The following is a 14,415-nucleotide window of genomic DNA, read 5'->3' as shown; positions in this document are numbered from 1 at the left end:
TGCTTCTAGCGAGGGAAATTTTGGGGCTTCACCATGTTTCATTGAAATGTACAGCTCTGTGTCATCTGCATTGCAGTGAAAGTTAACATTATGTTTTCGAATTACATCCCCAAGAGGTAAAATATATAGTGAAAACAATAGTGTCTAGGAGCACGAGGACAGATGCAGCGCCTCGGTCTGACGCCATTAAAAGGTAATTTACCACCTTCACAAGTGCAGTCTCAGTGCTATGATGGGGTCTATAACCAGACTGAAGCATTTCGTATACGTTGTTCGTCTTCAGGAAGGCAGTGAGTTGCTGAGCAACAGCTTTTTTTTTATTGAGAGGAATGGAAGATTCGATATAGGCCAATAGTTTTATTTAATTTTTTCTGGGTCAAGGTTTGGCTTTTTCAAGAGAGGCTTTATTACTGCCACTTTTAGTGAGTTTGGTACACATTCGGTGGATAGAGAGCCGTTTATTATGTTCAACATAGGAGGGCCAAGCACAGGAAGCAGCTCTTTCAGTAGTTTAGTTGGAATAGGTTCCAGTACGCAGCTTGAAGTTTTAGAGGCCATGATTTATTTTCATAATTGTGTCAAGAGATATAGTACTAAAACACTTGAGTGTCTCTCTTGATCCTAGGTCCTGGCAGTTGTGCAGACTCAGGACAACTGAGCTTTGGAGGAATACGCAGATAAAAAATGTTTTTCCATTGACCATGCTTTTCAGTCCAGGTGTAGGCTTGATCTGTGTCCAGGAAGCAGATCCTAAGTGTTGCTCATTATATGTGACCTCCATTTTATTTTTTAAGCACATTTGACAATACAGTTACTACAACCCAATATCCATACCGCTTGCACACTACATTGCTTCATTCTAAGTGGTCTGCTAGTGTGGCCATTGGAACAGAACCAGTGTCTCGATCCAAGATCATTTGTTTTGCTGCCATCATGAGTTGATGGAGAGTTATCTCTTATGTTAGTCTGGGAGGAAAGCTGTCTGGTTTCCTGCCCATGTATGACTCACACCTCCTGCATTCATTAACATTCAGCTTTATGTCAAAAATGAACTTAACACATTTATGAATAATTAACAAGGGGTGCTGCCTTCATCTCCTCCATGCAAGTGAAAGGTTAACGTAATCACAGTCGCAAGGTAATGCCCGAAATATTGACTGAGGTTGTTCACAATATGCACATAGACTGTAAATAAGTGGTCGGTTCAGTCTTGCTCATTTCAATGCACAGGGGTGTATGTGAATATGAACAACCAACCAGGATCAAATATACAGAGATACTGTAGAGAAACGGTTTAGTTTGGAGCTGTTACCGAAAGGTGATTTTTGTTCAGAGGTGGTAAGATGCATTTACCCTGCTGATGAGGTAGCTAAGAAATGGCCCCCATATCCCCATTTAGAAGTCTGTCCAGAATTGAAGGTATGGTCTGCAGAAGAAACTCAATTTCAACTGCATTGTATGTAAGGTGTGTATATTACAGGTATGATATACATTATTGCTGATGCCAAAATATGTCTAATCAATACATCTAGGTTAATTATTAATTTAAGATCATAGGCTCACATGGGCTCATAGTGTGAGAACAGAAATGGTATAGAATGTCAACAAATAGTTCGCTTTCCTAGTGTTTTCATGAATGTATTGAAATCAATGGAATTTTGTCCTATATATCCCCATATTATAGACCGATGATTGTACTAGTCCTAATCTCATTCCCAGCTGGCTCTTCTCTCTGTCGAACCTTCTCTGTCGAATATACTGTATATGCGGTAACAAATGAGCTTGGGGACAAGGTTATACCAGTCCCCGTATTCCTGTAATTATGTGCATCTAAATGCAGAAGACTATTTTACATTTCTGTTTCCTTTTTAGAAAAACTGCCCATGTAGATTAAATGCGGCCGTGGCATTTACATAAGTGCTACTTACCCACCACCAAATAAATTTATGGCAGGTGAATAGTGAAAACAATTAACAGGGGGTTGTGCTGGACGGTGATAAAGAGTTTCAAATATATGTCTGCATACCTTCTAATAATTCAACCATGTAGGCTACCCTCCTGTGATGGATAAGGAAGTTTGTGCGAATGGAGAGTCGCTTTGAAATTATCGAGGGAGGGTAATTTTTTAAGCTGTCCGTCCCCTTCAACAGAAGCAATGGCTTGTGTGTGTGACCTTTCTCCATTGTGCATGCTATCTACAACTGAGGCTGACAAACAATCAGATTTAAGTCTATATCAAGGAATTACAGGTGGACTATTACATCAACCTGAGCCCTGAGGCAGCCAATATACACATCTCCAAATCATATTTAGGGCGCATCCTGTGTCATCTATTCCTTTAATCTTTTCATCAAAATGTATGTGGGTCATCTCACGTAGGCTGCATCATCATATTGGTTTGGGATACTAGCTCTAATTTTTTCTGTTTTGCCACAGCTAGCTGTAATATAAAAGGATTAAACACCATATTTTATATTACTGTAGGAATGCTTATCTTGGATCAGGTCCCCCCTGTCCATGTAATATTTTTCATGTGATCTTAAAGGTAAAAAACAGACCCTAAATCAGCAATCCTACCCTGCTAAGCTTGATACATAAGGCCCCTGAACTGTAGATTAGTCAGCTCAAGACTACACCAGCCAGGGGATATACTGTTGTCTCTTTTCTTCCAGTATGCCAATAGGCATTGTGACTCTCGAGTCAAGGACTTGATAGAGTAGCCTAGATTTCCATCTGTGTGGCCTGGAAAGAGAACTGGCGAAAAGAAGCACACAAGCGAGTGTGGTGGCTAGCAACAGAGTGGCTGTCAAATCAACCGTCAAACATCATCCGTCAAAGCTGTTATCACAACTCCAATTTAGGTGAGTAATGTGTTTCTTGGTAAATGTGACACCTCATGTCATAATTGTTGTGAGACCACAATGTAGAACCCATATGCTCTCCATTCCATAAGTTTGGCTGTTCAGCTGGAATGTGGAAGGTTTGTATATTGCTGGGATGTGCTGTGGACAATGTGTAAGAATTAGATCAAACTGAATAAAAGGCTGTTATTGGTCTGTGGAAAGTGCAGTGTGTAGCCATACATTGTTAGGCATTGTCTCTGCAACACAGAAAGTATGTTTTAATGTACAGTCGTGGCCAAAAGTTTTGAGAATGACACAAATATTAATTTTCAAAGTCTGCTGCCTCAGTTTGTATGATGGCAATTTGCATATACTCCAGAATGTTATGAAGAGTGATCTTTGCCATGCAAATGAACTGAATCCCCCAAAAACATTTCCACTGCGTTTCAGCCCTGCCACAAAAGGACCAGCTCGAATGACAGACTGGAAGCTTCAGAACGAGGGTGGTGCTTGGAATCATTGTTCTTCCTCTGTCAACCATGGTTACCTGCAAGGAAACACATGCCGTAATCATTGCTTTGTACAAAAAGGGCTTCAATGGCAAGGATATTGCTGCCAGTAAGATTGCACCTAAATCAACCATTTATCGGATCATCAAGAACTTCAAGGAGAGCGGTTACATTTTTGTGAAGAAGGCTTCAGGGTGCCCAAGAAAGTCAGGCAAGCGCCAGGACCGTCTCCTAAAGTTGATTCAGCTGCGGGATCGGGGCACCACCAGTAAAGAGCTTGCTCAGGAATGGCAGCAGGCAGGTGTGAGTGTATCTGCACACAGTGAGGCGAAGACTTTTGGAGGATGGCCTGGTGTCAACAAGGGCAGCAAAGAAGCCACTTCTTTCCAGGAAAAACATCAGGGACAGACTGATATTCTGCAAAAGGTACAGGGATTGAACTGCTGAGGACTGGGGTAAAGTCATTTTCTCTGATGAATCCCCTTTCCAATTGTTTGGGGCATCCGGAAAAAAGCTTGTCTGGAGAAGACAAGGTGAGCGCTACCATCAGTCCTGTGTCATGCCAACAGTAAATCATCCTGAGACCATTCATGTGTGGGGTTGCTTCTCAGCCAAGGGAGTGGGCTCACTCACAATTTTGCCTAAGAACACAGCCATGAATAAAGAATGGTACCAACACATCCTCCGAGAGCAATTTCTCCCAACCATCCAGGAACAGTTTGGTGACGAACAATGCCTTTTCCAGCATGATGGAGCATCTTGCCATAAGGCAAAAGTGATAACTAAGTGGCTTGGGGAACAAAACATCAATATTTTGAATCCATAGCCAGGAAACTCCCCAGACCTTAATCCCATTGAGAACTTGTGGTCAATCCTCAAGAGTCGGGTGGACAAACAAAAACCCACAAATTTTGACAAACTCCAAGCATTGATTATGCAAAAATGGGCTGCCAACAGTCAGGATGTGGCCCAGAAGTTAATTGACAGCATGCCACGGCGGATTGCAGTCTTGAAAAAGAAGGGTCAACACTGCAAATATTGACTCTTTGCATCAACTTCATGTAATTGTCAATAAAAGTCTTTGACACTCATGAAATGCTTGTACTATGAAATGCTTCAGTATTCCATAGTAATATCTGACAAAAATATCTAAAGACACTGAAGCAGCAAACTTTATGGAAATTAATATTTGTGTCATTCTCAAACCTTTGGGCCATGACTGTATAGTAATGTCTAAGCTATTGGCCAATTATTCACATCCAATAGGAAATTGGAGGTTGAAGCTGTTTGCATCATTCTACAACAGTGGTTCCCAAACTTTATATAGTCCCGTACCCCTTCAAACATTCAACCTCCAGCTGCGTACCACCTCTAGCACCAGGGTCAGCACACTCTCAAATGTTGTTTTTTGCCATCATTGTAAGCCTGCCACACACACACTATACAATACATTTATTAAACATAAGAATAAGAACATAAGAATGAGTGTGAGTTTGTCACAACCTGGCTCATGGGAAGTGACAAAGAGCTCTTATAGGACCATCAAATTGATCAGAAATACAGTGTAGACATTGTTAATGTTGTAATTGACTATTGTAGCTGGAAACGGCAAATTTTTTGTTGAATATCTACATAGATGTACAGAGGCCCATTATCAGCAACCATCACTCCTGTTTTCCAATGGCACGTTGTGTTAGCTAATCCAAGTTTATAATTTTAAAAGACTAATTGATCATTATAAAACCCTTTTGCAATTATGTTAGGACAGCTGAAAACGTTTTTTCTGATTAAAGAAGCAATAAAACTGTCCTTCTTTAGACTAGTTGAGTATCTGGAGCATCAGAATTTGTAGGTTCGATTACAGGCTCAAAATGGCCAGAAACAAAGACCTTTCTTCTGAGATTCATCAGTCTATTCTTGTTCTGAGAAATGAAGGAAACAGAAGCCTCACAAGTCCTTAACTGGCAACTTCATTAAATAGTACCCGCAAAACATCAGTCGCAACGAGGCGACTCCGGGATGCTGGTCATCTAGGCAGAGTTGCAAAGAGAAAGCCATATCTCAGACTGGCCTTTAAAAAGAAACACTAGACAGAGGAACTCTCTAGACAGGCCAGCATCCCAGAGTCGCCTCTTCACTGTTGACGTTGAGACTGGTGTTTTGCGCATACTATTTAATGAAGCTCATACCACCCTCATGGAGTCTGTTTCTGACCGTTTGAGCAGACACATGCACATTCGTGGGCTGCTGGAGGTCATTTTGCAGGGCTCTGGCAGTGCTCCTCCTGCTCCTCCTTGCACAAAGGCGGATGTAGAGGTCCTGCTGCTGGGTTGTTGCCCTCCTACGGCCTCCTCCACGTCTCCTGATGTACTGGCCTGTCTCCTGGTAGCGCCTCCATGCTCTGGACACTACGATGACAGACACAGCAAACTTTCTTGCCACAGCTTGCATTGATGTGCCATCCTGGATGAGCTGCACTACCTGAGCCACTTGTGTGGGTTGTAGACTCCATCTCATGCTACCACGACAGTGAAAGCACCGCCAGCATTCAAAAGTGACCAAAACATCAGCCAGGAAGCATAGGAACTGAGAAGTGGTCTGTGGTCACCCCCTGCAGAACCACTCCTTTATTGGGGGTATCTTGCTATTTGCCTATAATTTCCACCTGTTGTCTATTCCATTTGCACAACAGCATGTGAAATGTATTGTCAATCAGTGTTGCTTCCTAAGTGGACAGTTTGATTTCACAGAAGTGTGATTGACTTGGAGTTACATTGTGTTGTTTAAGTGTTCCCTTTATTTTTTGGAGCAGTGTATTTTACCCACCACTGCGACCTGTAAGCTCTCGTTGGCTGGCCCTCACTTCATAATCGTCACCAAACTCTGTCTCCAGGTCATCTACAAGTCTCTGCTAGGTAAAGCCCTGCCTTATCTCAGCTCACTGGTCACCATAGCAGCACCCACCCGTAGCATGCACTCCAGCAGGTATATCTCAATCAGTAATGTGAGATGGACCACTGGACCGACCTCCTCTTAGCTCAGAGATGAGATGGAGGAGCAGACAGAACAGTTGTGTAAGCCATTCACCACTGATAAAAATTAAGAAAACGCCCTCCCATTTCTAGGCTTATTGGATATGGGGTTGGCCCTCAAAACAAGAAGAAATTGTCTAAACAATATTGTACTAATTTTCCATTGTCGTCTGTTCAAGTGATAAGATGTTGATACATGAGCTTCCACATGGCAGTTTGGCATGATTGCGAAGGACATCCTATCGTAGATGTCACCATTCCAAAAGCTTGTACTGTTATGTGCGTTACTTGATGAAGGAGGATGTGGTGAAGATGTTGAAATTTGAATTTACTCTTTTGTTCTCCGATTTAAATAAGCCAGGAGAAAAACTGATATATGGATTACATTTTTGTTGCACCTTAATAAGCTCTAGATCACTCCCTAACGTGAGTCAGTGGGCAAATTATAGTTATTCAATGGGGAATGATTTTCATAAATAAACTGTTGATTAAAATAAAAATGTTAATGCAAATCAGCATTTATTCATCAATGGATGGAGTGTGAATTTATATTTGCCACTGTGCAGTTTGTAAAACAAAGAAAAAAAATAATATGTTTGACTTATTCACACAGCTTGAGGGATTTCTACTAATTTCCACAACCAACCAACGACAGGTAATGTAGAGTCAATTGAGCAATAGGGCTGCTGTACTCAGGGAATATACCAAGCACAATCATTCATATTAACAAGCTTTCAATAATTAATGTGGTTTATGGAAGAAACCAAGTGTGTAAGACATTTGCTAGTGGAGGGAGGCATTGTGTGTAAGTGAAGTGCATAGTAGAACTCTACTAACCTCTTCAGTATTATCAAACCTCATATAGACTAGCAGGGGCACAACGTTGGTTTAGAAATGGGTAGATTGCAGATAGATTGTGGCTTCCATCAATTTCATTTTCTGCATAATTTCCAATCCCTCATATTTTTTGTAAATATATTTTCCTTTATTATTTTCCCCTAACTCCACCATCCCTCCCCTAATTGGAGTAAACTAATGGACAACAACACTTAGGCTTCTACTTCCAGCTTATGCATACTATATAGATTTTACGGACATAGTATATTTTACATTATAAACTGGGTGCCTTGAGCCCTGAAAGCTGATTGGCTGACAGCCGTGCTATATCAGACCATATAACACAGGTATGACAAAATATGTATTTTTACTGCTCTAATTACATTGCTGACCAGTTTATAATAGCAATAAGGCACCTTGTGGGTTTGCAGTTTGCGTCGTGCCTAACAGCCCTTAGCCGTGGTAAATTGGCCATATACCACACCCTCTTATGCCTTATTGCTTAAATAGTTATTTTGTTTGTTTTTAGTCTCATCCTTCAGCTCCACTCAACCCCTCCCATCTATCCCTGAACACCATCAAGTTTGGATTTTTATTTTTCAACTGTGCTGTGATGTCTCACAAAAGTTTTGAACCTTTCTATTCTCATAGATTCTACATATTGTAAATTTAAAATTTAAAATTTTGCTAAGAGTATTACTATATTATTGATCGATTGACTATGACTTTTTAAATCACCCAGCAGTGCTATTTCCAGAGGGGGACATAACTTGGCAGGGGGTCTGGGGGCCCCCCCATTTTTGGGGGCATCTAAAGTACATTACCTGCATATCTACACATTCTAATATGACCCATGTGTCACACCCTGATCTGTTTCCCCTGTCTTTGTGATTGTCTCCACCCCCCTCCAGGTGTCGCACATTTATTTTAAATGTATTAATTTGTTTTTACCTTTATTTAGCTAGGCAAGTCAGTTAAGAACCAATTCTTATTTTAATTGATGGCCTAGGGACAGTGGGTTAACTGTCTTGTTCAGGGGCAGAACGACAGATTTGTACCTTGTCAGCTCGGGACTCAATCTTGCAACCTTTTGGTTACTAGTCCAACGCTCTAACCACTAGGCTACCTGCCACCCATCTTCCCCATTATCCCCTGTGTATTTATACCTGTGTTCTCTGTTTGTCTGTTGCCAGTTCATCTTGTTTGTTAAAGTCAAAAAGCATTTTGTGTCTCAGCTCCTGCTTTTTCCAGTCTCCATTTTCTCTCCCTCCTGGTTTTGACTCCAAGCCCACCTGCCTGACCACTCTGCCTGCCCCTGAACCTGAGCCTGCCTGCCTGCCGATCTGTACCTTTGCCCCCCCTGGATTTCCAACATCTGCTTTACCATGACCCCGAGCCTGCCTGCCACCCAGTAGCGTGGCCCCACCTCTGGTTTACTGACCCCTGCCTGCCTTGACCTGTCTATTGCGTGCCCCTGTTGGAATATTCAACTATTGTTTATTCGATGTGGTCTGCATCTGGGTCTTACTTTCATACCTGATAGTACAAACTGGCCATGACTGACCCAGCATACCCGGACCAGCTGCACAACGCCATCTCTTCCCAAGGAGCCTCCATTGGTAGGCAAGAGCAATTGCTTTGTGGGCTGACCGGGCGTTGGACATGCTGCTGGAACAATTCCGCAGGTCGTCTGAGGGGCACCCTGCCACTCAGCAGTTAGCAGCGCCGCCCCACCGGTCACTCCACCCTAGTATCTGGTCATGCCCTTTGGCCTCACCAATGCCCCTGCCGTGTTCCAGGCTCTGGTGAAGGACGTTCTCCGTGACATGCTAAACCAGTTCGTCGTCATCTAGATTGATGACATCTTCTCCCGCTCTCCCCAAGAATACGTGCTCCATGTCCTGCAGGTTCTCCAGCACCTTCTGTTGTTTGTTAAGGTGGAGAAGTGCGATTTCCATCGCTCCACCATGCCCTTTCTGGGCTATATCATCTCTGCTGGGAGAGTCAAGATGGATCCCGAGAAGGTGAAGCGGAGGAGGATTGGCCACAGCCTACGTCCAGGGTGCAGCTGCAATGTTTCCTGGGGTTCGCCAACTTTTATCGCCGCTTTATCCGGGGTTACAGCACCCTGGCCTCCCCCCTGTCTGCCCTCACCTCTACCAAGGTTCCGTTCACATGGTCCATGGCCCACGGATTGGGCATTCCAGGACCGCTTGCGTCCCAACTAGAGCTCTGGAAATGCAAATGCGCTACGCTAAATGCTAATAGTATTAGTTAAAACTCAAAAGTTCATTAAAATACACATGCAGGGTATCGAATTAAAGCTACACTCATTGTGAATCCAGGCAACAAGTCAGATTTTTAAAATGCTTTTCGGCGAAAGCATGAGAAGCTATTATCTGATAGCATGTAACACCCCAAAAGACCCGCAGGGGACGTAAACAAAATAATTAGCATTTCGGCGTTACACAAACCGCACAATAAAATAGAAAACATTCATTACCTTTCACCATCTTCTTTGTTGGCACTCCTAGATGTCCCATAAACACTATTTGGGTCTTTATTTCGATTAAATCGGTCCATATAAAGCCTAGATATCGTTATATGTAGACTGTGTGATAAACCTTAAAAAAAAATCGTTTCAAAACGTAACGTCATTTTTTAAAATTCAAAAAGTCGACGATAAACTTTCACAAAACACTTCGAAATACGTTTGTAATGCAACTTTAGGTATTAGTAAACGTTAATAAGCGATAAAATTCATCAGGAGGCGATGTAAAGATCATTAGCTGTCCGTCTGGAAAAATGTCCGGCTAGAAACTCAACGAAAATATCCGGTCCTAGACCTGAGGAGATACGGTGCCCTGCATGTGTTTGACCAAGAAAAAACTCGAAGGGAAATGACAAGACTCTAGACACCGTGTGGAAGCTGTAGGTACTGCAACCTCAGTCAATTAATTGTGGTTCACCTTTATCAATGGGTTCAAGTAGCGCATGGATATATTTTCCCATTTTCAGTGATCAGTTTTTCCTGTGCTTTTCGATGTAAATGCCGTTCTGGTAAAGCCACAGCAGTGATTTAACCAGTTTTATAAACGTCTGAGTGTTTTCTATCCACACAGACTAAGCAAATGCATATACTATATTCCTGGCATGAGTAGCAGGGCGCTGAAATGTTGCGCGATTTTTAACAGAATGTTCAAAAAAGTAGAGGGTCGACTTAAGAGGTTAAACACCATTTCACCACGGCTCTGATCCTTGTTCATCTGGACCCTTCCCGATGCTTCGGATGTCAGAGTGGCGGCTGTTCTGTCCCAACATTCTGTCCGTGACCTTGCCTTCTCAACCAGTTGGATTTAGGGGGGCGCCATTTTAATTTTGGGGTGAAAAACGTTCCCGTTTTAAACAAGATATTTTGTCACGAAAAGATGCTCGACTATGCATATAATTGACAGCTTTGGAAAGAAGACACTCACCAAACTGGACCTCCACATAGGACCATTCAAGATGCTGAGTCGCATCAACCCGGTCACCTATTGTCTCCGGCTTCCCAGGTCTATAAGGGTCTGTCCATCGTTCCATGTCTCCTGTCTCAAGCTGGTAAGGATTAGTCCCTTCTCTACCCCCACACCTGCCCCTTTGCCCCCTTGTTGATGGTCACCCGGCCTACATTGTCCGGTGTCTATTGGAGGCTCGTCGGTTCCGAGGCACCCTGTAGTACCTGGTGGACTGGGAGGGCGACTGCCCCGAGGAGTGGGTGTGGGTGCCTGCCCAAGACATCCTGGATCTGGGACTCCTTCGGGATTTCAACCAACTACGTGGTGGTTGCCCTGGCTCCATGGCTGGAGCTGCTCCTAGAAGGGGGGGGGGGGCATGAGGCATGAGTTGAGGTGTTCAGAGGTGTAACCAGTGCAGGATAGGATTTGATTGAGAAGACAAACAATAACACTACACAGACAAAAGGGCTAAGAATGAGTTAGTCCAAGCAAGGAGTAAAATCATTGAGTAATGTGATTGTGTTTGTATGTGAATGACTCTACATACAGTAATGAGAGAAAATTGCTAGGGGTACTCACAGTGCTTGGAGGGGAAACACTCAATATGCCAGTGGTTGAGCGGGCACCTGAGACGTGGCTTCAGTTAATGTCAGGAGAAAGTTTACAATGGTAGTGGAGTAGTCATCACCTCTGAATCAGGGAACAGGAGGGGACTTGGCTGTAAATACAAATAGCAGATACATTTCATTACAGCTGCACCATTGTAGTTTTGGACAACGAGGTGCTCTATGAAGTTAAACTCAGACATCTCAAAATTCATAAAGTCAAACAGACTACGCATCTCGCCCACTTGACAAATCAAAGTAGCCCAAGAAACGTTCCTGAATAAAACCCTGATCATCCACATACCTCACAATAACTGACAACTGCAAGCAGACTGGTGGCACCATAGGTCCCAGAGCGGTGGGGAAATGTTTACCCCCTGGGGTCTGGAGTTTTTCATTATGTTAGGAAAACTCTTGACCCTATAAGGTATGTGTAACGACCGTTGGTGGAAGAAGGTGACGACCAAGATGCAGAGTGGTAAGTGTTCATCATTATTTTAATAAACTGAACACTAAATACAACAAGGAACAACCGAAACAGCTCGGTCAGGTCCAAAACACACTAAACAGAAAATAACTACCCACAACTCAAGGGCGAAACCAGGCTGCCTAAGTATGGTTCTCAATCAGAGACAACGATTGACAGCTGCCTCTGATTGTGAACCATACCAGGCCAAACACATAGAAATACAAACATAGAACAAAACATAGAATGCCCACCCCAACTCATGCCCTGACCAACCTAAAATAGAGACGTAAAAAAAGGAACTAAGGTCAGGACGTGACAGTATGACAGTGATTAATAAGTTGTAAAACGGTTTTATATTGGCTATGATGGTACCAGTTTTTCCTAATCAGGTCACATGGTTTTACAAAACAAAACAAAAAACTCTTGGCCTTGGGGGGGATGAAAACACTGTCAAACTGCAGCTACCTTATATTTGTTCATATAAATTATATTTAGACTAGATTAGGTTGGTGATTTCTTCTACCCAGACACATAGACAACAACTGATAGACAATAGAACTCACAGGTCTGAGCTTGCTTTATGCATGTTTGCATCATGCAGGCCAATGCAACTGTAGGCCTTATGAAAATTTTACTCGCATCTGTCATCACTATGTTGATTGATTAATACAATGTATAGGCAGCCGAGCCATCCCAATTTTGAATATAAACTAAATTTGATCACATTCACATTTTCTCCTGACACACAAATGGACTATTAATACATAACTTTACCAATTAGTTTACCCTAACCAGATGGACACTTTTGATACCAGTTGGTATTAAAAATACATATTTGAATTTAATAATATCAAAAGGCTAAACTATCACTCTTCACTCAATCTCTATCCAACAATGTCACCAAGCATCTCAACACATAGAACCCTCATAATGCTCTGTGGCACAATCCCAATACAACACACTAGGTTCATTCTTTGATCCTACTTCTATGATTGTAAGAACATGTCAGTTTATACTACAAAAACTTTGATTGGTTGGAGGACATCCTCTGGAAATGGTCATAATTACCATGTATGTCTATGGAAGGGGATGAGGTCTACGAGCCTCCTAGGTTTTGTATTGAAGTCAATGTAGCCAGAGGAGGACAGAACCTAGCTGTTTTCTGGCTACACCATGGTGCTACCTCAGACAGTGCTGTTGAAGTTACTGTAGACCTTCATTGCAAAACAGTGTATTTTAATAAATTATTTGGTGACATATGAATATATTTAGTATAGTTTTACCTGAAAAGTATAATTTTTTTCATGTTTAATTTTTAATATTTTTTTATTACATTTCCTCCTCTGAGGAGCCTCCACTGATTCTAACATATCTGCATCCATTCATCATCATCAATAACATCTCCTGGACAGAGAGAATAAAGTGTTGTATCTGTAAAGATTCACCTCACCTCTGTCACAGACTGGTCTTCCCTGGCTGCCTGACTCTGCTGAGAACCCGTCACCTTCTGATCCTCCTAAAATGAGACATGACAAAGAATTACCTTGGTGTAGGCTGCCTACGTGTGCGGAGAATCACGTGGTAGTTGGCTTGAATATAAACATTTAATTAAATATGATTAGACTGTAGTTTACTACAGTGACTGTAAATAAATATTGATAATGAAAAGTGGAGGGTGCTCAACCAACGTGAGTCGAAGTGCAATCAACATGTTTTATCATAATTGAAAAGGAAAAGGCCCAACGCGCACATAGGTTAGGTTACTATGGTGACCATAGGTTAGGTTACTATGGTGAGCAAGTGATGAGCCTTTTCATTTCAATAAGTATGGATTACCCATTTATTTGTCTCCACCTACAAATCGTCCTCCTAAAAAGGCAGGCTATATCCGATAGGACTATGCAAAACACTGTACGTTCTTGCTTCTTGCTGCCTCCAGTTCAGTAGCCATACCTGCGGGATCTGGTGAGCGGGTGGTCAATTAAATAGAGTAGGCTATAGCATGCAGTTGAAGTCGGAAGGTTACAGACACTTAGGTCGGAGTCATTAAAACTAGTTTTCCACCACTCCACAAATTTCTTGTTAACAAACTATAGTTTTGGCAAGATGGTTAAGGACATCTACTTTGCGCATGACACAAGTCATTTTTCCAACAATTGTTTACAGACAGATTATTTCACTTATAATCCACTGTATCACAATTCCAGTGGGTCAGAAGTTTTAACATACACTAAGTTGACTGTGCCTTTAACTTCTTGCGTCGAGCCATCCCGGATCCGGGATCGTGACTACAGCCTCAAGCTCATTACCATAACGCAACGTTAACTATTCATGAAAATCGCAAATGAAATGAAATCAATATGCTAGCTCTCAAGCTTAGCCTTTTGTTAACAACACTGTCATCTCAGATTTTCAAAATATGCTTCTCAACCATAGCAAAACAAGCATTTGTGTAACAGTATTGATAGCTAGCGTAGCATTTAGCGTTAGCATTCAGCAGGCAACATTTTCACAAAAACCAGAAAAGCATTCAAATAAAATCATTTACCTTTGAAGAACTTCGGATGTTTTCAATGAGGAGACTCTCAGTTATATAGCAAATGTTCAGTTTTTCCTGAAAGAT

The sequence above is a fragment of the Oncorhynchus nerka genome, linkage group LG10, assembly GCF_034236695.1.
Source record: "Oncorhynchus nerka isolate Pitt River linkage group LG10, Oner_Uvic_2.0, whole genome shotgun sequence".
In the NCBI taxonomy this organism is placed as follows: domain Eukaryota; kingdom Metazoa; phylum Chordata; class Actinopteri; order Salmoniformes; family Salmonidae; genus Oncorhynchus; species Oncorhynchus nerka.
The sequence above is the reverse complement of the archived record's forward strand: the minus strand, read 5'-3'. Positions refer to the sequence as shown.